This window comes from Bos taurus, chromosome 14, assembly GCF_002263795.3.
Source record: "Bos taurus isolate L1 Dominette 01449 registration number 42190680 breed Hereford chromosome 14, ARS-UCD2.0, whole genome shotgun sequence".
Taxonomy (NCBI): Eukaryota; Metazoa; Chordata; class Mammalia; order Artiodactyla; family Bovidae; genus Bos; species Bos taurus.
The window spans coordinates 76,934,489-76,957,427 of NC_037341.1; the positions used below are offsets into that span (position 1 = coordinate 76,934,489).

A 22,939-nucleotide genomic window follows, 5' to 3' on the forward strand; every position below is an offset into this window, starting at 1 on the left:
CATTCCTCTTTGGAGAATATTATCCTTAAAATAATTCCCAGTTTGTTGACCATCTTTTTCCTAAAATAGGCTTCCCTGGAGGTTCAGACAGTAAAGAATCTCCCTGCAGTGCAGGAGACCCAGGTTTGATCCCTGGGTCAGGAAGATCCCCTGAAGAAGGGAATGGCAACCCACTCCAGTATTCCTGCCTGGAGAATTACATGGACAGAGGAGCCTGGTGGGCTGCAGTCCACGGGGTCATAAAGAGTGGGACATGACTAAGTGTCTGACTTAGTTATACCTTCACTTTCCTAAAATAGATCCTCTTCTAGGTCTCTAATGTTTATTTACTTTTTGGGGGGTGGAGGGGGTCTTTAAAAAAACTGAATTAAAATGCAAAATGTTCTGAAAAATATGAAGCTTTATTAGCAAACATTTTAAACAGCAAGCAGTTGAGACAAGACCCTATTGATGCTTGATGCCAAATAATGGGCTAATGACAGTCACATCAGTCTTTTCAGCTCCTAGTTCTCTCTTGAGCTTCAGACCTGCGTACAACATGGAGACAAGGAGGTGTTCTCTCCTAACTGTTGACCACATCCTTCATACTCCACATGTCCCAAGCCCACCGCCTTTTTCTCTTCCAAGTCTTTCAATATTCCTTCCTGCTTTTATGGAAGTTATATATTCTGTTTGTTTTTTAATTTTTTTTTATTTAAGGATAATTGCTTTATAGAATTTTGTTGTTTTCTGTCAAACCTCAACATGAATCAGCCATAGGTATGCATATATCCCCTCCCTTGTCAACCTCCCTCCCATCTCCCCCACCATCCCACCCCTCTATGTTGATCCAGAGCCCCTGTTTGAGTTTCCTGAGACATACAGCAAATTTCCGTTGGCTATCTATTTACATATGGTAATGTAAGTTTCCATGTGACTCTTTCCATACATCTCACCCTCTCCTCCCCTGACCCATGTCCATAATATCCTGTTTTGTATAGTTCACTGTAGATGATGGGTAATGAACATGTAAATACATTGTGTCAGGTGGTGAGAAGCACCAAGAAAGTGGTGCATGCTCCCAGGAGAAAGGGGAGCCGGCCGTGGTGGAAGGCCTCACGGCTGAGGGACATTTGAGCAGAGACCTGGGGGACTTGAAAGCCAGGTGGCTGTTGGGAAAAGAGAGTGCTTCATGCAGCAAGAAAGGCAAGTGCAAATGGCCTGAGAAAAGAGATGGAACCTAAGAGGACTGGGGAGGTCAGACACAGACCTTGGTGGGGGGGTGGGGCAGTGTCAGTTATTACATAATATTAGAGATCAGAGCCAATAGTATAAAATAAGAGAAAGGAATATATAGCGTACGAATGGGAAAGTAAGAAATAATCCATTAGAACTAATAAGGCTTTAGAATAACTGCAGAATACAAGATCAATGTTTTTCTCTACCCTGTGAATTTGCACACTTTTTCTATAAAAAGCAAGTTAGTAAATGCTTTCACCTCTGCAGGCCTTAATGTCAGTATGCCTTTGTGGTGTGAAAGAACAGGCAGTATGTAAATGAATGGACAAGGCGGCATTCCAATAAACTTCACTTACAAAATCAGGTGGTGGGTCAGATTTGGCCCCTACGCAGTGTGCCAACCTCTGCGCTACATCAACAACTACCAAGCAGAAAACGGCACAGAAAATGCAGTGCTTTTCACAATAACAGCAAAGCTCTACAATATCTAGGCGTTAACTTAGATGATACAGTGTAGTACCTTCACAGAGAACATTTTAAAATGCTCCTAAGAACATTAAGAAAGATGTGAGTAAGTGGAGAAATATACCATGTCACAAATGGGTAACTTTCATAGTAAGGTTGTCAGTATGCCTCCAGAATAATCTCTGAATTTATTATAAACCAATTAAAAAATTTAGCAATATTTTTCAAAATATATAAACACTTACTCTAGATTTCATATGGGATGTAAAATCCATAAACAGCTCAGCAAGACTAAAATAAGAGCAAAGAGAGGAGCCATTTCAGCTAGATATCAAAGTTACAATGCCTTAATAATAGAAAACGGTAGTGGTGGAAAACAGACAAATTAACCACTGTATGTGTCAAGAAAGCTAATATGCATATATTTCATATCTATATAATTTTACATGCATGTAAACTCATAAAAACCAATGAGGAACAATTCATTGTTCAGGAGATTATGTTGGGAAATTTCAATCAGAATGTGCAGATTAATAAACTGGATCCTATATAAAGAAAGTGAAGTCGCTCAGTCCTCTCCAACTCTTTGAGACCCCATGGACTGTAGCCCACCAGGCTCCTCCGTCCATGGGATTCTCCAGGCAAGAATACTGGAGTGGGTTGCCATTTCCTTCTCCAGGGGATCTTCCTGACCCCGGGATTGAACCCAGTTCTGCCACATTGCAGGCAGACACTTTAACCTCCGAGCCACCAAAGCTATAAACATAGACTTATAAAGTCAATATAATAAGTGTGGGGGTAATGTTTATGGCCTTGTGGTAGAAAATATATACATTTAAACAAGATAAAGACGTATAAGATATGCCTATCAAATTTATAAATTTGACTATATCAGAATTAAGGATTTCTCTTTTACAAAGATACTACAGGCAAAGTTAATATATGACAGAATGGGAGAACATGCCAGTAACATCTAAGACTGCCAAAGGATTAATATCTCAAAAATAGGAAACTTTTGCAAATCAAACAAAAAGAAAATGGACAAACGCTAGAACAAGAATCACACGAAAAACGAAACTGAGTGGATAAGAAATCCTCAAACTCACTGTAACCAAAGAAACGAAGATTAAACAATGAGACATCGCTTTAGAGCCACCAAATGAGAAAATTTAAAAATGTGGATACTGCCCAATACTGATGAGGGCATGTATAAACTGGAAGCCTCGTACCTCATGCATTATTGATGAGAGCAGAAGAGTCAAGTCACTTCTCCAGTACTTAGTGATAGCCATCAGCAAAAAGCCTAGAGATCCAGCAATCCCACTGTTGGCTGTGAATCCCAGAGAAATGCTCTCAAAGTCCATTTTGTAACATTTGCCAGGGTATTCATTGCAGCATTATTTGTTTCCTGGAAATCACATATTATTTGTTTGCAACAAAATGCTTCACTGCAGTGTCATCTTCTGCGGTCCCTCACACAGCTAAGGGTCAGACACGCTTTAACATCGACAGCAGGTTCCAGCTCTGCAGGGGGCACCAGAAAAGACAAAAAGACAAATGTCAATTTTTTTTTAATTTATGAAGAAAATGGTAGGAGCTCTTGGCTTTCTCTGAGTGCTTCTGAGAGGATGTGGTTTTTAAACAAGGGAGCCATTTCATAACCAAACTCTAATTTTAATTCAGAGTGTGCCACTCAGGGTTCCCCCTCTGCTACTTTTGCTGGTGTGTAATTCCTAAAGAAATTTCTAGGTGAAGGACATTGCTGTCTTTGTCTCTGGAAAGTGCTCAGAAGACGGTTTCCACCCTGGCAGCCTGCATTTGACAGCTCAATAGCACACAGTTGACAAAGCCAAAGGCATGAAAGAGGACTGCAATGCCGCTGTTTGGGGAGTGAAGCATGTTTTTAAGGAAGCTGTGATGAAAAAGAACAGGCTGTATCTAGGGTGCAATCATTACTTGAAAAAACTTAGACAACATCACAAAGGTAGGTCTCTTGCTTTAGTATTAAAAAGAAGGACATTTCTCAGCCCTTCTAGATGACAGCCAGCCTTCGGTTCCTTGGCACTGCTAACGAGTCTTTTCCTTATTCACAACATATGCATCTGCATGGTCCTTACCAGATCTTTCTTTTCTAATTTCCACTTCTTCTCTCCAGTTCATCAGGATAGCCTCTACTCATTCCACAGGTCTCGCCTTAGCTGTCTCTTCCCACAGAACATCTTTCTGGTTCCATCCTCTCCCAACTGCCTTTCTCCACTGCAAAGTGTTGTAGGTAGTTCAGACTCAACACACACAGATCAGAAGCCCCCATGGGCTGCAAAACTCGTTCATGGATGTCCTGTGTTCCCCGCCTCAGTTGGTGACTCCACAGCGGGCCGTGGCCCTAGGCAGACACGAGGGTGCCACTGCTGCCTCTGCTGTTCCTGTTCCCAACATCAGTTTGATCACCGAGTTTAAGTCACACTCAGCCCCTCACGAGCCTTCTGCTTCGGCTGGGCATCATCAGGATGATGTCACCAGCCTCTCTCACTTGCTTAACGAGTCTCATATCACCTCCCATCCTTGGTTCCCTCACATCCGTCTTCTCTACTGCCATCGTCTTTCTTACACGTGATTTTAGTCATTTATTCTCAAGTTTTAAGCCCTTCATTAGTCTCCATTGCTTCAGGATCCAACCCAACTTTCTTATCACGATTTGGGGCTTCCCTGCTGGCTCAGACGGTAAAAATATATACCTGCAAAATTTAGGTTCGATCCCTGGGTCAGGAAGATCTCCTGGAGAAGGGAATGGCTACCCACTCCAATATCCTTGGCTGGAGAATTCCATGGACAGAGGAGCCTGGTGGGCTACAGTCCATGGGGTCACATAGAGTTGGACATGACTGAGCTGCTCAAACTTTCACTTCCACTTCAAAGATAGTAAATCATGATGATAGTATATTGATTTACAAGATACTTCATGATCTCTTCCATGGATTCTTCTCTTGAATTCTACTCTCCAAGGTAGATTTTATCACACTTTATATAATCAAATTAAATTTCCATGAGGTAGGAAGCCCTGCTTTGGGTCACAGAGTCAGGAATGAATGGTGTTGGAGCTGAATTCACATTAGAAGTCTGAATAAAGTGTTTAGAGATTTGATTTGGTTTGAATTTGTTTTCCTTGGGAGAGGAAATCCTAGGGTTCCATTTAGCATACCTGTGATTTCATATACAGGCGATGGGCCAGTCCCATGAGAATATTACTTGTGTATGAATTACCAGACCACCCTTATCTGTTATCTTAGTTGGGTTCACCTGAAAACAGTCCTGATGAAGAATTTGTGTGCAGGCGACTTCTTTGGAGGTGAACCCAGGGAGCAAGGTGCAGAAGGAGGACTAGCCAGCAGAAGTATCCGTGAACAGTCTCCATACTATGACAACGAGGCTCAGCTCTCCCAGGAGCAGGAACTGGGTACCTCCTAGAGTTGCTACCTGAGGGGTCAAAGACAGAAGAAACTCTCCATTAGCTTCTGGCCCCATGGGTTGGGAGTTGTCCTCAGGCATGTTAATTGCCCCCAAGTTTCTGAGCTGTAACATATGTAATAACCAAGCAAAGCCCTGCCAGCACCTGGGCAGGGCCCCAGGGCAGGAGGCAGGAACAGGCAGCACACACACAAAGCCCCTGGTCAAGGGCTTCTCCTTCCCTTCTGTGAGTCAGAGCCTGCGTAGACCTTGTGGGACAGCCACAGAGGAAACCGAAGAAGCTGGGAGCAGGGACGAATCTGGGCACCAGAGGCACCCAAGGTACCCAGCATCAGGAAGTGAAATAATTGAGAAATAGAATGCCATTCTATTCACGCATATTTTTAGACTCACACAAATTTTAGTAGGTTATAGATTAGCACAAATGCATTTTTCACTGATTTTTCTCTGTGGAAAACAAAGACAACTGAAGTATGTGTAGGTGGTTCTATTAAGTGACTCATTTGCTGCAAATAAGTACCAGGTGCTTAGTTGCAAAGCTAGGGCTAATCAATAAATAATTCTCTCTGAAAGGGAGACAGAATTCTCTATTTCTATAACAGTCCATTTATAGATATGTTAAATATTAAAAACTCTGAATCCAAAATTAATCATACACAAAATAATTTTAGCCATAGTTTTAGAACTTTGGAAATCATCTGACTGACTTTCACTACTCTTTATTCTAGGTCAGGTCTTAAGCTTCTTTACTTATTTAAGTATTAGGGCACAAGAAATATGCCAGGGTAAACTGTAACTTTCAAAAATGAAATCCTTCGTATGTTCTTGGAACATGAATTCTTTTTATCTATTTCATCTCATTCTAAAATGTATGTTAATATATCCACAAACTAAAGATGTAATCAAAATACTAACAGTGGTTATTGCCTTGGGATGAAATTAAAGGAGCTTTTATTTTCTTCTTTGTGTTTTTTGGAACTTTCCAAATTTTCTACAGTTCTTTCATGTCATTTTTGTGATGACAAACAATCCTACACTATACATCATTTTTTAAAGGTCAAATTAGAAAGAAAGCACTTTGGCAACCATTTTTAACCAAAGTGTGGTGCAATATGGTTATTATGAAAAATTGTTATGACATAGCTCATGCCTGTGGAGAATTTTCCATCACAGTGAAAAAGAATCAACCATTAGATTTTATCCTAAGGTAGCTTCTTCCCAGGGATGTTAATGCCTTAGGTTAAGAAGCCATGTATGGAGAGCCCAGGAGGTGATGAACTACATGTACAAAGAAAGGGGGGCATGTCTACAGTTTCCTTTATCCAAGATAGATTCACGGCAGGAATTTGGTATGGAATTTGGCACTTTGACCATACAGGGACAAAGACAGCACTTGTCCTTTCATGTCTGGATTGGCGATGACCTCTGGAGAGGTTTATACCCTATTCTCCAGTTAGGAATGTTCTTCTGGCTCTCCTCCTCCACACTTCTCCTCCTGTCCAGATGGATAATTCCAGAAAGGCACCAGAGAAGTCTTGCATAAGGGAGTTGGTGAAGTCATCAACCATTAACCACTGCAAACTTACCAAACCAGCTAGAAAGAGACAAGGCGTCACTGCTTTCCACAGGCAAACCCTGGGTGGATGTCTGTCTAGTTAGCCCTGGGTGAGTTCCCATTCTCCTGTCCCAGAAACTCCTGGCATTGGTCAGCCGTCACACGCCCGTGGCACTGCTCTTTGCTGCCACGTCTCCTCCAGCACTGGCTGCAGAGCGGGGCTCAGCCTGCCTGGCTCCCCTGTGCCGGGCTGTTTTCCCCGTCAGCCACACCATGTAGGCTCTTTCGGGTTGTCACTGTTTAGGAAGAGAGGCGACTCGTACCTTTGCTTTGTTTCGTTGTGCTTCTAATCCTGAGAAAATTGGGGACAAGAGAAATAAATATGAAGCAAAGTCAAATTTCTTAACATCACATGTCTTACCCTGATTATATTATCAAGATGATCTTGTTCCATCCTCTGCTTTCATTCCTCAAGATGCGGCTCTGCAAAAATCATCTCATTTTCCGACTGTCTCATTAGAGAAGGGAATGCCACGCCATCCCTATCTGAAGTCTACACTGCTGTGTATGTTGACAAGTAAAGAAATCAGGATAAAACAAATATGCCCTTTGTCTTTGGGGGGTAAGTCACCTCTGTGTGAACTTCCATATGGATGGAAGAGAGGCCTTACCTAAATTCTTAACCCCGTCATCATTTCACTGCTAAACCCTCTGTGTCTTTCTTTTTAGTAGGGTTCCTCAACCTTGGCATTATTGACATTTCCGACTGGGGGACTCAGTGTGTGGGAAGGGACTGTCCTATATATTTTTGGGTGCTGAGAAACCATCCTAGATGCCAAGAGCACCCTAGTTATTTGTGACAACAGTGTCTCCAGACATTACCAAATGTCCTCTGGGCAATACAATCACCCCTGATTGAGATTGTAAACCATTTGTCTAAAGAACTCAATTAATTTATAATTAATGTTTATTTATGTGATGGTTAGGTAGTTAGAATAGGAAAAAGGAGTCCAAAACGGTGGTGGCTAAAAGACAAAGAAAGGAAAAAGCCTGCGAAAATGGAACAAAAGAAAATCTACGGATCGGAGTGAGAACCTCAGGTGAAGCAAACAGCCCTCCTGCTAGCCCAGTTTACCCAGGGTAGGCTCAGGGGGAGGAGAAACAACACACAAAAAGAGGAGCCAAGATTGAGCCTCTCCTTTGGGGTTGGCCCACCCTCACACTTCGAGGAGATACTATCCTTTGCTTGCCAAGTCAAACTGAGCTGTAACATTGGTCTGCCATTTCAAATCTTTGCTGCGGTGAGACATACCCGAGGAAATTACACACTCCCTTCCCCACCCCCAACATGATTATTAATATTGTCTCTTCCACTAGAAAGTAAATTCCGCTGGGGCAGGATCATCTCTAATCTAAAATCTGCCCAACTTCTGTTCCTGGCATATAGTAGCCAGTCACTAAATACATGTTGACTTAATCAATGGCTAGTTTTATAAGATATTACAACTATCCTAAGAATTCCAGGAGAAAAATGATTATTCCGGCTACACAACAACTAATATTTATAAACTCTGATGATATCTAAAAGACATGACACTTTGGAAAATATGTCATAATTTTTTCTTATAACAAAAACTTAGAACTTAGATATACAAGATTTTTATATTATTCCAAAAATTGATTTGAACTTTAATCTTTGCTTTATCTCTCCATAAACTATATCTGAATGTCTGTGGATATGAAGGTATATTTATTAATACAGATTTCAGATGGATAGCTCAATTCTCTCAAGGCCTTTTTACCCTTAAATTTAATATAATTTTTAAAAATTATTACAAAATTAATATTTTCTCATTGTGAAAAAAAAGAATTCAAATCAGACAAAATACAGCTCCTAACTTTTTCACAAACTGGTGTTCTCTCTTGATTTCTCTAGAGTTTACCTACACATATTCATGAATAACTATAGACATATATATATTTGTTTGTTTTTTTGTTTAAAAGTGTTTTTATTTAAATAGTATGGTACCGTACTTATTTTCCACAACATGCTTTCTTAACAATTTTTCCAAGATTCACATCGAATTACCTCACTCTTCTTACCTGATGCCTACTAGTTTATAGTAGGTGCATTGTAGTTTATTTTTTTAAACAGCAAAAAGATCAAATATTAAGATAGTAATAAACATATTTCCCCCACAGACATTTATCCCCTGACCCTTGCTTCTGTTTAGTTAGCAGCATTCCTTGCCTCAGAGGACTGTTAACACACCCAATGACTTAGTCAATTTCTTAACTTTTAAGTTTCTAAGAAAACTTTGGGGAATCCTGGCCAAAAAAGTCTTAAAAATCAGTTTTTGCTTTTGACAAAATGTTGGCTTTTGCTTTTGTGTTTAGTTTTGATACTCAAGGCTTCCCTGGTGGCTCAGATGCTAAAGAGTCCGCCTGCAACGCAGGAGACACAAGTTCCATCCCTGGGTCAGCAAGATCCCCTGGAGAAGGGAATGACAATGCACCCCAATATTCTTGCCAGGAAAATTCCATAGACAGAGGTGCCTGGCGGGATACAGTCCATGAGGTCACAAAGAATCAGACAGGACTCAGCAACTAGCACTTTTACTTTCACGGATACTCAAACATAAAATTTGGGCAGAGCTATGGGTCCTGGGATTTCTTTGGAAGGAATGATGCTAAAGCTGAAACTCCAGTACTTTGGCCACCTCATGCAAAGAGTTGACTCATTGGAAAAGACTCTGATGCTGGGAGGGATTGGGGGCAGGAGGAGAAGGGGACGACAGAGGATGAGATGGCTGGATGGCATCACTGACTCGATGGACGTGAGTCTCAGTGAACTCCGGGAGTTGGTGATGGACAGGGAGGCCTGGCGTGCTGCGATTCATGGGGTCGCAAAGAGTCAGACACAACTGAATGACTGAACCGAATTGAACTGAAAAGAATAAAAATGCATCAACAATAGGCTGTAAAGAGAGCCCCTGAAGAGGCAGAATAACTAATTCTCCTCCATCCCCAACCCCACCAGCACAGCTGTTAATGTTACTGCTGGGAAAGGAAGGGATTGAAAGGTCAAATGCCCCTGAGGGTCTTGGGGGATAGAACACTTTGACCAGGTGCTAGACAATTAATGTAGGAAAAGAAAGTTGAAAATGAAGTGGCTCAGTCATGTCGGACTCTTTGTGACCCCACGGATTGCAGCCCACCAGGCTCCTTCATCAGTGCGATTTTCCAGGCAAGAGTCCTGGAGGGGATTGCCATTTCCTTCCGATGAACTGTTCTCTCATAACAAGTTACTGCAAAACTTTAATGGCTTCAAACAAAACCAGCTCTTCTGTTATCTCTGACAGTTTCTTCAAGTCAGAAATTTGAGACAGGTCTGGCTGGTCCTGGCCCGGGATCCTCCCATCCAGTCGCAGGTGGACAGTGGCTTGAGGGGAACAGAAGCTGAAGCAGCTGGGGAGGGTGGGCACCTGGCCGTCTTCAGGAAGCCTCGGGGCCACCCTGGGGTCTCTGCCACACTCGTGCTGGTTTGGGCTTCCTCACAGCAGAGTGGCCTGTCAGACCCCTTACATTCCAGCTCAGAACTCAAAGGCAAGTGTCTCAGAGAACAAGGCCGAGTGCACGACCCTCTTACCACCTTGCTGGGAGGTCTCACGGTGCTGTTTCTACCACGCTCCACTGGCGGAGGCTGTCATTATGTCCTTTCCAGGTTCAAGGGGAGAATACACAGGCTCAGCAGACCTCTCAGCGAGCGGAATGTCAAAGTCTCACTGTAAGAAAAGCAAGCGGGTTGGGAGACAGGCCTGTGGCTATCTTCTGCAAAGACCGTCCGCCTCAGAGAAGAACAGTAGACGTGCAGACCGTCAGATAAGCTTTGTGTCCTCAGAGCGTGGAGACGACTCACTCCCCGCGTCCTGTCTGGGGCCCTGACGGGCAGTAGGCCTCTCATGGCTCTCGTCCCTATCGCAGCAAAGGTGGGAGCAGTTGGTGGAAGGTCACAAGGGTGTTTCCAGGGAGGGCCCTGAAGCAGCCTGTCAGACCTCCTGCTGCCCAGAGTGGCGAGGAGACCCCCTGGACTGTAGTCCACCAGGCTCCTCTGTCCATGGGATTCTCCAGGCAAGAACAGTGGAGGGGGTGGCCACGCCCTTCTCCACGGGATCTTCCCAACCCAGGGATCGAACCTGAGTCTCCGGCATTGCATACAGATTCTTTACTGCTGAGCCACCAGGGAAGCCCTGTGAAAAGGGTGCCTAGAGGCAAAAATTCAAATAATTCTTTGTGCTTTTCTGCAAGGAGCTGTCCCACCCAACCATTTGCCTCAAACAACCTTTATTGAATTAATAGAATGAATTTCTTAAAGGCAGGGATTTTGCTTTTTCCATGTTATTTGCACAATAAATATTTGTTGAACAAACAATTTATGTTGTTGTATCAAATAACTCTGTGCTCTCTTTTCAAAATGTTTATCTTTGAGATAATCTCGTGAGCCACTTTTTTTCAAGACAGTTTCCTGTTTTCTGAATAAAACTAATGCCAGAAACAGACTGCGCCAACTGCAGGAGTTCGAGTAGGAATTTGAGTGGGAAGCGGGGCAGGGATTCCTGTAGAAGAATATCACTTTGATCACCACTCAAACTGTAATTTTTACAACATATTTGCTGGGAGTCTTGGAGAGGTTTGGATTTTTAATAAATGCTCTCAGTAGGTAACATAGCTGCCTTCCCTACCCGTCACCACAACTAAATTTTGGTAGTTATTACTGATCATTTACATGACGATTGATAGGAACAAACACCATCCGTTTTAACTGACATCTAGAGGAGTAAGGAGGCCAGAAGGAAGAAGGGACACCAATGACAAAGTCTCCCCCTTCCTTCATTTTGCCTGGGGCACAGTTTGCCTGAGATTAGAGAGGATAGAGTTTAGGTTTACAGAACCTTAGTTACTTGACAATTAGGTCTCATCTGTGAAAATCACTGACTACATCTCAGATTTCAGTTCACCAATCTGTTGGTTCTGGAGAAATAAATCTATCAGACAAGTGCTCTACCTAATTTTACTCAATAGATAAAGCCTGCTACATTATTAGATGTCGGTAATATTTAAGTAATAGCACAATGTTTCATCCAAATGTTCAGTTTTCACTTCTTTTTTGATCCAGGTCAGCCCAAGTGACTAGAACACTGTTTGCCCGCTCAGTCACACTGGAAACTGAGATTTAAAAGTCTCCAACAAATGACTGTAACAAAACAAGGAGAATGCAGACCAGGACTTTTCTCAAACAGATATTAAAAATCTAGATAATTTTTTCTGTGAATTGGAGATTTAAGCTTGGAACTAAATATAAACGTGGAGTAATAGACCTTGAGGGGAAGAGAGGTAGGAGGGGAAAATGCTTTGCAATAGAAGCCCTGAGACTTTCAGGTTTACAAGATGTGCTCTCTTCCTCTAAATCAATAAGTCTAGCAAAGGTATCACACAAATATTCTCAGAGAGAAAAAAAAAAAAATGCAAGGCTCGAGAAATAAATAAAAGGAAAGTCTATAAGAAAACTTCAATAGCTTTTGATTCTTGTTTATTTCACTTTGTCAGTTTACTATCAATAGGGGATGAGATTATTTCAGCTCTGCGTGCAGACTAGTAACTTAATTTTTTTCTGGGTTTGGATTATGTGTGTGGTTCTAGTGAGGGAAGCTCTTAGCATTTCAAAAGGGTATTAATAACACAAAAATTTGCCAGATTGAGCAGACCTAAATGATCCTTTCTGTTCACAGGGCTCTGTCTTAGACAATCTCCAGGCCTCAGTTTAGACACCATTCAATGGTGATTGGATGCCAGTGTGTATTGAGCACTCACTCTATACCTTGAAATGTACGTGTGCTATCACATGCCATTCTCATAACAACTTTATGACTTAACCCCGTTTTAGAATGGAAGAAACTGAGGCACGGTGTGCTGTGTGTCCTGTGGGTGAGACCACAGCTGGCCTGGCTGTAAGGCTTAGGCTTAGTTCAGTTCAGTTCTGTTCAGTCGCTCAGTCATGTCTGACTCTTTGCGACCCCGTGAACAGCAGCACGCCAGGCCTCCCTGTCCATCGCCAACTCCCAGAGTCTACCCAAATCCATGTCCATCGAATTGGTTATGCTTAATTATGGTGCAATTAATTTCTCTAAGACAATGATACTGAAGGGCCCTAAAATCAAGACTACCTTGATTCATATCTTGGCACTGATACTTCCTGTGTGACTGTAGGCAAGTCATGAAGCTCTTAGTATCCGCTGGCTCAGAATAACATTAGTACCTGTTTCACTGTGTTGTTGTACAGACAAAAATGCTAGAACAGGAGAGCTTCAGCAGGGCCTGGTGTTTGCAAACAGTTTAATGAGGAATCCAACTCACAGATGTATTTCTTGAATGAAGAAGGCAGCACATCAACATTAGAAAATGTTCACAAGATTACTAACGGTCTATTCAGAGTCAAAGGAAGATCACATGTTATTGATGAAAGAAAAGAAGGGCATCTTATGTAACAGATGAACATTCTTCACAATTTAGCTATAGTAGGATTTTATGTATTTGATAAATATTATCCTCTACTACACCTTAGGCTTCCCGGTGGTCTAGTGGTGAAGAACCCAGCTGCCAATGCAGGAGACATAGGAGATGTGGGTCCAGTCCCTGGGGCAGGAAGATCCCTTGGCAAAGCAAAGGGCAACCCACTCCTGTATTCTTGCCTGGAGAATCCCATGGACAGAGGTGCCTGGTGGGCTACAGTCCACAGGTGTGCAAAGAGTCAGACACAACACACGACTTAGCACACACTACACTCTACACTTTGGAATCACAATTAATGATGTCAGAAAAAACCCTATAAATATGAAAGTGTTGCCTCTGACGGTAGCTCCTCAGTTTGGCTGAATCACCTGGGAGCTTTCTGTAAACCACATAGATCCTGGCCTTTATCCCAGAGACTCGGATTCTTCAGAACTGAAGGGGACCACCAAGGTATTTGCACTTGGTGTTTGGTTGTCTTGTTTTTTTTTTTTTTTTTTAATCTGAAAGTCCCTGATTTAAAGCGTTGGACGTGACTTAGCTGTGTTTTGCTCCTGTTCCTCTGCTATATTTTGAAAAATACCAGGGAAAATCAGGCTGCAGCTGAACGATGACCCTGCTGGTGACTCCATCTTGGGTTTTACTGATGTCATTGCTCTTCAGTTCATGGATTTCTCACCAACCTCAGCCCCTTCTGCTGCGAGATTTTTTTTTTTTAATTCCACTAGAAACATATTAGGAAATTAATATTTAATTTTATTGGTGATTAAAACTGTGGTTGAGATTACCAACAAAATAAAAGAGAAATGTTTCTGGTAAACATTGTAGTTTTTAAGCAATTAAAGTAGGTAATTTTCATTTCCAATAAATAATGAAGATACTACTTGTGCTTACTTTTTTCCTTATGTTAATTATTTTCTTTCATAAGAATCCTGTGAAATAGGCATTATTTCACCATTTTGTTGATTAGGAAGCTGACATTCATAACTTATTCAAGGTCCTGGCCAGTAAAGGCAGAAACTCAGGTTCATGTCCAGACTTCTGAGTCCATGCTCAGAGTGGTTTCCTCCTCACTAGACTAAAAGGGACTCCTTTCTCTCTGTGTGGTTAAAAAATACATTAAACTAGGCTTTTTTCTAATGCATGATCAATTTTTCAAAATGGTTTTTGTAAACTTATTTCTCAATAGACAGTCTTTTTTATTAGAATCACTGCACACCCCCTACAATGAGTAGGCAGCGGAAACTGGCAGCACAGTCCAGAGTCTGATTTAGTCAAACATCAATCCACTTGTAAAAGTCCTTGGAAAAGAAAAACAATGTCTTTAACACTTTGCCAAGCAGTGGAAAGGAGGTTGGTTTGAAGGTTATATGAGCTTTCTTCCCACAGTTCAGAATGTTCTACTTCACAGCTCCAAACGTCACTACATAATGTTTTTTTTTTCTCTCTCTCTCTTTTCATTTATTTTCATACACGTGGAGATGAAATGTTCCCCGTAAGACAGAAAAACTGTCGGGTAGCCCTCCAGGTGTTCCTCAGCTGCATGGGACCCCGCATTTTGGGTCGGGTGCCCTCTCGCCTTGCTCTCAGAGGATGGCGGTCCTGAAGCAGTCTCTTCTTTTCCTGCCGAGGAGTTGAATCCAGCTGCGGGTCCAGCAAGGGCTAGAAGCAAAGGGCCCTGGCTCCTGCCCAGGTTTGAAAGCAAAAATGTCTCAAGGAGGCACACTGCAAAGCAAGCATGTGCGTGTTAAGCGCTTCACTCGTGTCCGACTCTTTCTGACCCCAGGGACTGCAGCCCACCAGGCTCCTCTGTCCACAGGACTCTCCAGGCAAGAATACTGCAGTGGGTTGCCATGCCGTCCTCCGGGGCATCTTCCCAGCTCAGGGATCAAACTCGCATCTCTTACATCTCCTGCATTGCAGGCAGAGTCTTTACTGCTGAACCACTGGGGAAGCCCATACTCTGATTTTTTAAAACATCCTACATAAATAAATCATTTATATAGGACAGTCCTTCCAGGTATTTTTTTACCTTTGACCAACTATATTCTTTTCTTTTTTCACACATGGCTGGGCCTAGGACCCTCCCCAACATGAGTGTGCAGCTTTTTGCTAAGATGGATTCCACTGCAGAAGCCTGTGGGGTTGGTGTTAGTGGCTGTCATATCTGACTCCATGGGACCCCATCGACTGTAGCCCACCAGGCTCCTCTGTCCATGGGACTCCTGGGCAAGAGTACTGGGCTGGGTTGCCATTCCCTTCTCCAGGGGATTTCCCCTACCCAGGGATCGAACCCGGGTCTCCGGCACTGCAGGTGTACTCTTCACTGCCTGAGCCTCCAGGGAAGCCCTGTGGGGGTATGTCCACACTTAGTCTGGGGTGGTGCCTCCTCCCTTTTTGACCCCCAAGGAGCCTTCCTGTTCGAGTACAGCCAGGGAAGCTCTCCTTGACCCCAGCAGTGATCATCTTACCTCTTTACTTCAGCAGACCTTAGCTTCTGCCACTAGCTTTGTTCTGAGAATGGAGGGAAGCAAAGCTTTAATTTTACTCCACTTGACCAACGCCAGCTGTCTGTCTCAGGGCTCCATCTAACTCTTACCTCAACCTGACTCGGGACGCTGTCGCCAAAAAGGGGAACGAGCTTCTCTCCTGACAGCCCCTGCTCCCCGTCCTCACCCTAGTCCCTCCGTCTCTGCTCATCCATGGAGTCTGTTGGCTGAGCAGATGGAAAAATACCCTTAAAATATATGACCAATTGCTTCTGACCCATTTAATAAAATCTAGGTGTGATAAGGTTGCTTAGTGGTTACAGTCAGTTCCCAGCTTCATCCCATTTTCCATTTCCCTTCCTTTATTTATTCACTCACTCATTTATTCAGTACATGCTGTTTAAGGGGAACTGTGCACCAAGTACTCTGTTAAGCACTAGGAGTGATTTAGTACCTACTGTCTGCCCTCAAGAAGCTGACCAAGAAATGGTTCACAGAAGCAGGCTGATAGCTCTAGGAACAGAGCCTGTCCAGGGCCCTTGGGGGTGGGGGGCAAGCACAGAGGAGGTGCCCCTCTCCCAGCCCCAGGCTCGCAGAGATTCAGGGAGAGGTCACCACTTAGTTCATCCTGGTAAAATGCTTCTGAGGAATTGGACTGAGGTGAGAGTCCCTTGGACTGCAAGGAGATCCAACCAGTCCATCCTAAAGGAGATCAGTCCTGAATATTCATTGGAAGGACTGATGTTGAAGCTGAAACTCCAATACTTTGGCCACCTGATGCGAAGAGCTGACTCATTGGAAAAGACCCTTATACTGGGAAAGATTGAAGGCAGGAGGAGAAGGGGATGACAGAGGATGAGATGGTTGGATGGCATCACAGACTCAATGGACATGGGTTTGGGTGGACTCTGGGAATTGGTGATGGACAGAGAGGCCTGGCGTGCTGCAGTTCATGGGATCGCAAAGAGTTGGACACGACTGAGCGACTGAACTGAACTGAGACAGTGGCGGACCAGGACTCGATGAGGCACATTCTTGATGATAGAGATGTTATGGGCAGAGGCTTTGAAGAAGGAAAGGGGTCTGTGTGTGTGTGTGTGTGTGTGTGTGTGTGTGTGTGTGTGCATCTATATGTTTGTAAGTATGTGTAAGTGCGGCAGTGAAAGTGTGCATTTGCGTGTATGTGAGTGTGTGGGGATGTGTGTGTGTGAAATAGTTACTGAAGCCAGTTCATTGTGTCATCAGGGGGCAGAACAGAAAAACATAGAATGAAGAAACATTCACAGAGATCTGCTAACACCTAAAGCCTGGAAATGAAGACCAATGCTCCTCAGAAGGTTTGGTAACTCTCCTCCAAAGGCTTCTTCTTTGAGCTGTAGTTTCTTAAGTTGTGAAATGAAAAGCTGGACTCTGGAGTGAGCAAGCACCAAGACTCAGACTGACTGTCCGAATCGGAATCCTGACTCCGCTGACCAGTTCCAAGCTGAGGCCAATTACTTAACTCTCGGGGGGGATGGAAAGTTGACTGGTGAACCATTAGTGATGCCACCAGTCAGGGGGCACTAGATACTTACGAGATCAGATTCGTCTTCACTGATCTCAAGACTCACATCCTGCTCCCATACGTATAGAACATTTTGATGCTATAAACCAAACGTTGTCTTCCTTAAATCTGAGCATAATACCTTGTGTGCTGTGGTTATTTGTACATGTGTATAGATGTGTCTTATAGGTTGAATTGTGTCCCCATCAAAAAGATATGTGGACGTTTTAGCCCCACAATATGGCCTTAACGGGAAGTAGGATCTTTCCACAGAATATTAAGTTTAAATGAGGCCATTAGGATGCGGCCCTGATCAAACTTGACTGGTGTATAAAAGGGGGAAATCTCAACACTGAAATAGATACACAGGAAGGATGACGATGAGACATACAAGGAGAACGTCACATGACCACAGAGGGCCTGAGGGATACACCTACAGCCAAGGAAAGCTAGAGGTGGCTGGCCAACCCCCGGAAGCCAGGAAGAGGCAAGAAGGAGTCCCCCTTCTGGGTGTCAGAGAGAGCACGATCCAGCACCGTGAGACAATCCACATCTGTTGTGTAAAGCCTTCCAGTTTGTGGCACTTGGCTATGGCAGCCCTAGGAGATGAATATAGCATGGTACAATTTCTTTTATTTTGTAGAGTCTTAAGAATGATCAAATGCCAACATGTCGTTATTTGCTCAAAATATTTGCAATGGGAGGAAAGTGTGGAAAGGAAGAGTCAAAATATATCTTTTCTTTTTTTTTTACAGAGCCACGAAAATGCAAGAGATGGCAACATTTTTTCCTGTACTTAATTTCTAATAACTATCATAGGAAGTGCTGATGTAAGTTTGGCTAAGTGTCTGTTTCCCACTGGAATGTGATCACACAAAAATAATGCAGGATCTCAAGGGCTATTCCCACTTTTCCAAGGGAGAAAGTTGATAAGTACTGCAATGGTTAGGGATTGTTTCAAACTTGCGTAACTGTTACAGGCAAAGAAAAGATCGTAATCATGTAGGCAGTTCCCGTGTTCCCGAATCCTGAATGCAGCCACGTCTTGGCCCACTGGAGGTAAAATAGTTTGTGAATTGAAAAACGTGTAGACAAAATAAAATGCTTTTCTTTTTCAGGTGTTTGTACCCTAACTCTCAAAGGCTGTTAAAGTCTCAAAAATCAACTCAGAACTCATTAAACATTTTGATCCTCCAAAACAAACACAAAATCTGAGACATATTGTTGCAAATCACAATCAAGCTTTGTATAACTTCAAACACACTCAAAATGTAACGTTTCACCTTAACCCAAAGATAACCAATTTTCCCAGTATATGTATCACGATCTATTGATTCATACACTCACCTCTTCGTAATACCAAGGATGAACTGACCACCAGTTTCTTCTTTTAAAGGAAATACTATCATTCAAATATTTGTTAAGATGACAGTTTGATCAGACTTCCTGAAAAGTACCCTAAGGGGAGTCTTTATTTAGTAGCTGATGGAATAAAGCCTCTGCTTTTTAGTTCTCTCTTAAAAAAAAAAAAAAAAACATTATTTGACTTTTTTGAGTGAATCAAAAACATTGTAAGGAATAACTCTCTAAGGGATTTAATAAAATGCTAAACAAAACTTAGTTCGCATTTTAATCCTGAACAAAACAAAAAGTAGCAGACTATGATCTTCTCTACCCAGAGCCCTTTTGGGTTCTCCTGGGACTTGTCACTACTCACTGTTCAGGAAATGAGAGCTTTCATTTTCTGTTTTATTTTTTGCCTAAAAGCTCTCCAGTACTTTTTTTGCTCACTGTTATCTTTGACCCCAAATCTTTTCTCCATTAACATATTTGCCTTTGCTCCGCAAATCCCTCGTGACGGAAAGTCACCTAGGAGTCTTAGATGTGGCTAAAGGGGAACAAAATATTCCATAAAATTTTAACAGGCACTGTTGCAGTCTTCGTGATCCAAAACTGCCCTCTTATTCCCAAAAAGCTCTTCTTCAAAGCTCTTGCTTAGGGACTGAGGTTTTGTGCGGCCGCTCCACCCGGTGTCTCTTACAGCTGCTCCGCTAAAGGCGACAGTAATGCAGGTGAAGGGGGTGTGACGGCTTTTGCTTTCTTCTTATCAGTTAGTCTGCAGATGGTCCTTCTGTGCTACAAATGCCTTTCAATGAATGTTGCGAGAGCTGTGCACAGGCTTGAATCTTGGATGAAATCAGCTTGTTAATTTTCAGCTGTTTTGCAAAAGATGAAAAAAACCTTCCTGAGAGAGCCCTCTCCCCCAATTTGAGCACTGGGTTACCTGTGCCATAAAAATACAGAGAACACTTTCAAAGTCAGTGACTTGAATTTTTAAAGGCCGTCAGATGGGCTTTTATTTTCATGATATTTCAGTTCAGTTCAGTCGCTCAGTCCTGTCCGACTCTTTGTGACCCAATGGACTGCAGCATGCCAGGCCTCCCTGTCCATCACCAACTCCTGGAGCTTACTCAAACTCATGTCCATCCAATCAGTGATGCCATCCAACCATCTCATCCTCTGTCATCCCCTTCTCCTGCCTTCAATCTTTCCCAGCATCAGGGTCTTTTCAAAGGAGTCAGTTCTTTGCATCAGGTGGCCTAAGTATTGGAGTTTCAGCTTCAGCATCAGTCCTTCCAATGAATATTCAGGAATGATCTCCTTTAGGATGGACTGGTTGGATCTCCTTGCAGTCCAAGGGACTCTCAAGAGTCCTCTCCAACACCACAGTTCAGAAGCATCAATTTTTCAGCGCTCAGCTTTCATCATGACTTTTAAAGTCAGTTAATGGCAGGTAACTCAGATATGTTCCATTCCAAGACTGTTTGGGTTGAGAGGATCCCAGGGATCGTACCCAGGTCTCCCGCATTGCAGGAGGATGCTTTACCAAGTGAGCTAACAGCAAAGCCCCCAGGACTGTTTACACGTTCATTCAAATTGAGTCTCCCTCTGGGTTAGATGAGTACTTGCCTTGCTCCTGCAGAAACCAACATTCTGGACTCAATGAGTTCTCTCTCAATTGATTTTCAGAAAGTTTGCTATGAAAGAATTGCCTGCCCTGGCCCTGGCCTGAGACTATGTGTAACACTTGCTTACATTCATCTGCCCAAGTGAGGATTAAAGCTGGAATCTGAAATTCCTATCACAGTTCAAAATGTTGGTTTTCCCCAGAAGCAGACCTTAGAGGCATGGTCTTGGAAAGACTGCACAAATTAAGCAGAGGCCTGGGAACGGTGACTGCCAGGAGGAAAGTCAAAGATCTTCTCCAGGGGTCTAAAGTTTTATTCCAACAGTTGCCTGGACATGAGGGTAGAGTTGACTGAAAACTAGAATAAAATATTTTTCCCACTTATTCTTCCTTTATAAGTGCCTCTACCTTCAAGCCCTTTATAGACTGGCCATAAGAACAACAAATATCAAACAAATGAATACTGATTTTCACCCAGCCCGTGTTAGAATATAATTTAAGAGAACCAAAAATTTTCCAGTTATATTATGACAGAAGTGAAATAAATGGATTTTTGATCTCTGCTGAGACACAGTTATAAATAACAGCTCTATTTAGATATAATTCATGTAACATAAAATTCACTCTTGAAAAGTGTACAACTCAGTGGGTTTTTGTATATTCAAATGTTTTTGTCACTATCAACATTATCTAGTTTTAGAACATTTTTACTAGCCCTGAGGAAAACCCTGTGAACGTGAAAGTGTTGGTCACTAATTGGTGTTCAGCTCGCTGTGTGTGTGTGTGTGTGTGTGTGTGTGTGTGTGTGTGTGTGTATGCTAAGTTTCTTCGGTCATGTCCAACTCTTTGAGACCCCATGGACTGTAGCCTACCAGACTCCTTTATCCATGGGATTCTCCAGGCAAGGATACTGGAGTGGGTTGCCATTTCCTTCTCCAGGGGATCTTCCTGACCCAGGGATCAAACCCAGGTCTCCTGCATCGCAGGCAGAGTCTTCACCATCTGAGCCACCAGGAAAGCTCAAAAAACCCCTGTACTCTTTAGCAATTACTCCCCATTCTTCCATCCCCCAAAACCCTGGCAAGCACTTACCTACTTTCTGTCTCTGCAGATTGGCCTCTTCTGGACTTTGCATGTAAAGGCAGTCATACAATCCATGGATCTTTGGTGATTGGCTTCTCCCACTGAGCATCATGTTTTCAAGGTTCACTTGTACGGTACCTTATTCTCAGTATCATTACCTCATTCCTTTTCATTGCCAAGTTGCTAAACTGAGAAGATCAAGCTCAATAGCCTGAGAAAAACTATTTGTTAGATATTTATCACAGAAAAAAAAAGTCTTTTCACATTAGCCTGATGTGACTTGCTCTAATTCTGACCCAAAGGCTACTCGGTAAGTATAATCCCACTTCTGCCAGAGTCATGGCTGGAGACAGAGTCATGTGCCAACTGAGTAATCTGATGAGAGTTTAACAAAGGGACTCTCCAGAAAGTGCGGGTGAGCTGTGGACTGTCCGCGGGGAGGGTAACATCCCAGAGCCAGAAGGAGCAAGGGGCTCTTACCAAGCCTGGGCTTGCAGGGCAAGGAGCCCAAGCAGTGGTGCGATCCCAGAGAGAGAGGGGGCTGCATGGGGGGGACCACCTGGCAGGAGCGGGTGGGAGGAGGAGGGAGCTGTTCTGGAAGTTGACGCGCACGGGGTGGGGGGTGGGGGGGGCCGGGGGGGTCTGTTTCGCCACCGCCTGACCGGTCGTGGTCGTGGTACTTCCTGGGATCCGCCTATGCAGAGAGACAGCTCTGCGGGGGAGCAGACTGTGAAGAGTGAGCTGGGGCGGTGAGAGTGTGTGATTCACGCTCCAGTGATGCCTCTAGATCTTCAGGAAACTCAGGAACCCCGAGAGATGCTTGCCCAGAGTGTCTTTTTCACTTTGTCTTTTTCATGGAAACCAGATTCAGGCTGCGCTGAGACAGCAGGTTTGGGTGCAGGAATACAGAGAGAAAATAATATTAGAAATCCACAATTATGGGAGAAGGCTTATTTTATTTCCAAGCCCATGTACAGCCCCCCAAAATAAAAGGAACTGAGTGATATAAAGTGGGACTTGGGTCAATTTATATCAAGAAAAGAGAACTAATTATTTTTAGATAAAATTATTCATAATAATAAAATTTAACCTTATTATGATCTCCACAAAAGATGTTTCGTGATGCTTCTTTAATGAAACTAAATGTTAATGCATATGTCACTATTTATTATTCAATATCATCAGTTTTTTTCTCCTGCTTAGTTATTCCTATAGTTTAATATTGTAATAACATTGCCTTATTCTCCATGTCATTGCAAATGAACAGTGCTACAACTATGTTAGAGATTAAGTACACATTTGCTTGCTACTTTGGAAAAGCAACCATTAATTTTATTAGACCCTGTACATTATGATTCCAAGTAACAAACTTTAAAATAACCTTTTGTAACATACCTGTTTTTGAACTGGAAAATACTGGTCTTAACAGCTGAATCAAAGAGGCTTGGCAGAAGAAGAGGGTCAGAGAGAAAGATATGGGGAGACGCAGTAATGAATTTTTTATAGGGGGATAAGAAATTTAGAAAGGCAATAAATCAATGCAAGAATTTTGAGTAGTGCTGCTCAAAAGAGAAACATCCAATTGA

The 22,939-nt window shown here is 42.9% G+C and overlaps 1 long non-coding RNA gene across 1 annotated transcript; it reads right to left on the bottom strand.

The window, feature by feature from the left end:
* Positions 1-385: 385 nt before the first annotated feature.
* On the bottom strand, positions 386-21,959 carry LOC104974137 (uncharacterized). The gene is made up of 4 exons (XR_001501882.3): positions 21,363-21,959; positions 6,735-7,055; positions 4,981-5,157; positions 386-3,207 (listed from the first exon to the last, which is right to left on the bottom strand). It is a non-coding gene; the product is annotated as an uncharacterized lncRNA (long non-coding RNA).
* Between the last annotated feature and the right edge of the window lie 980 nt (positions 21,960-22,939).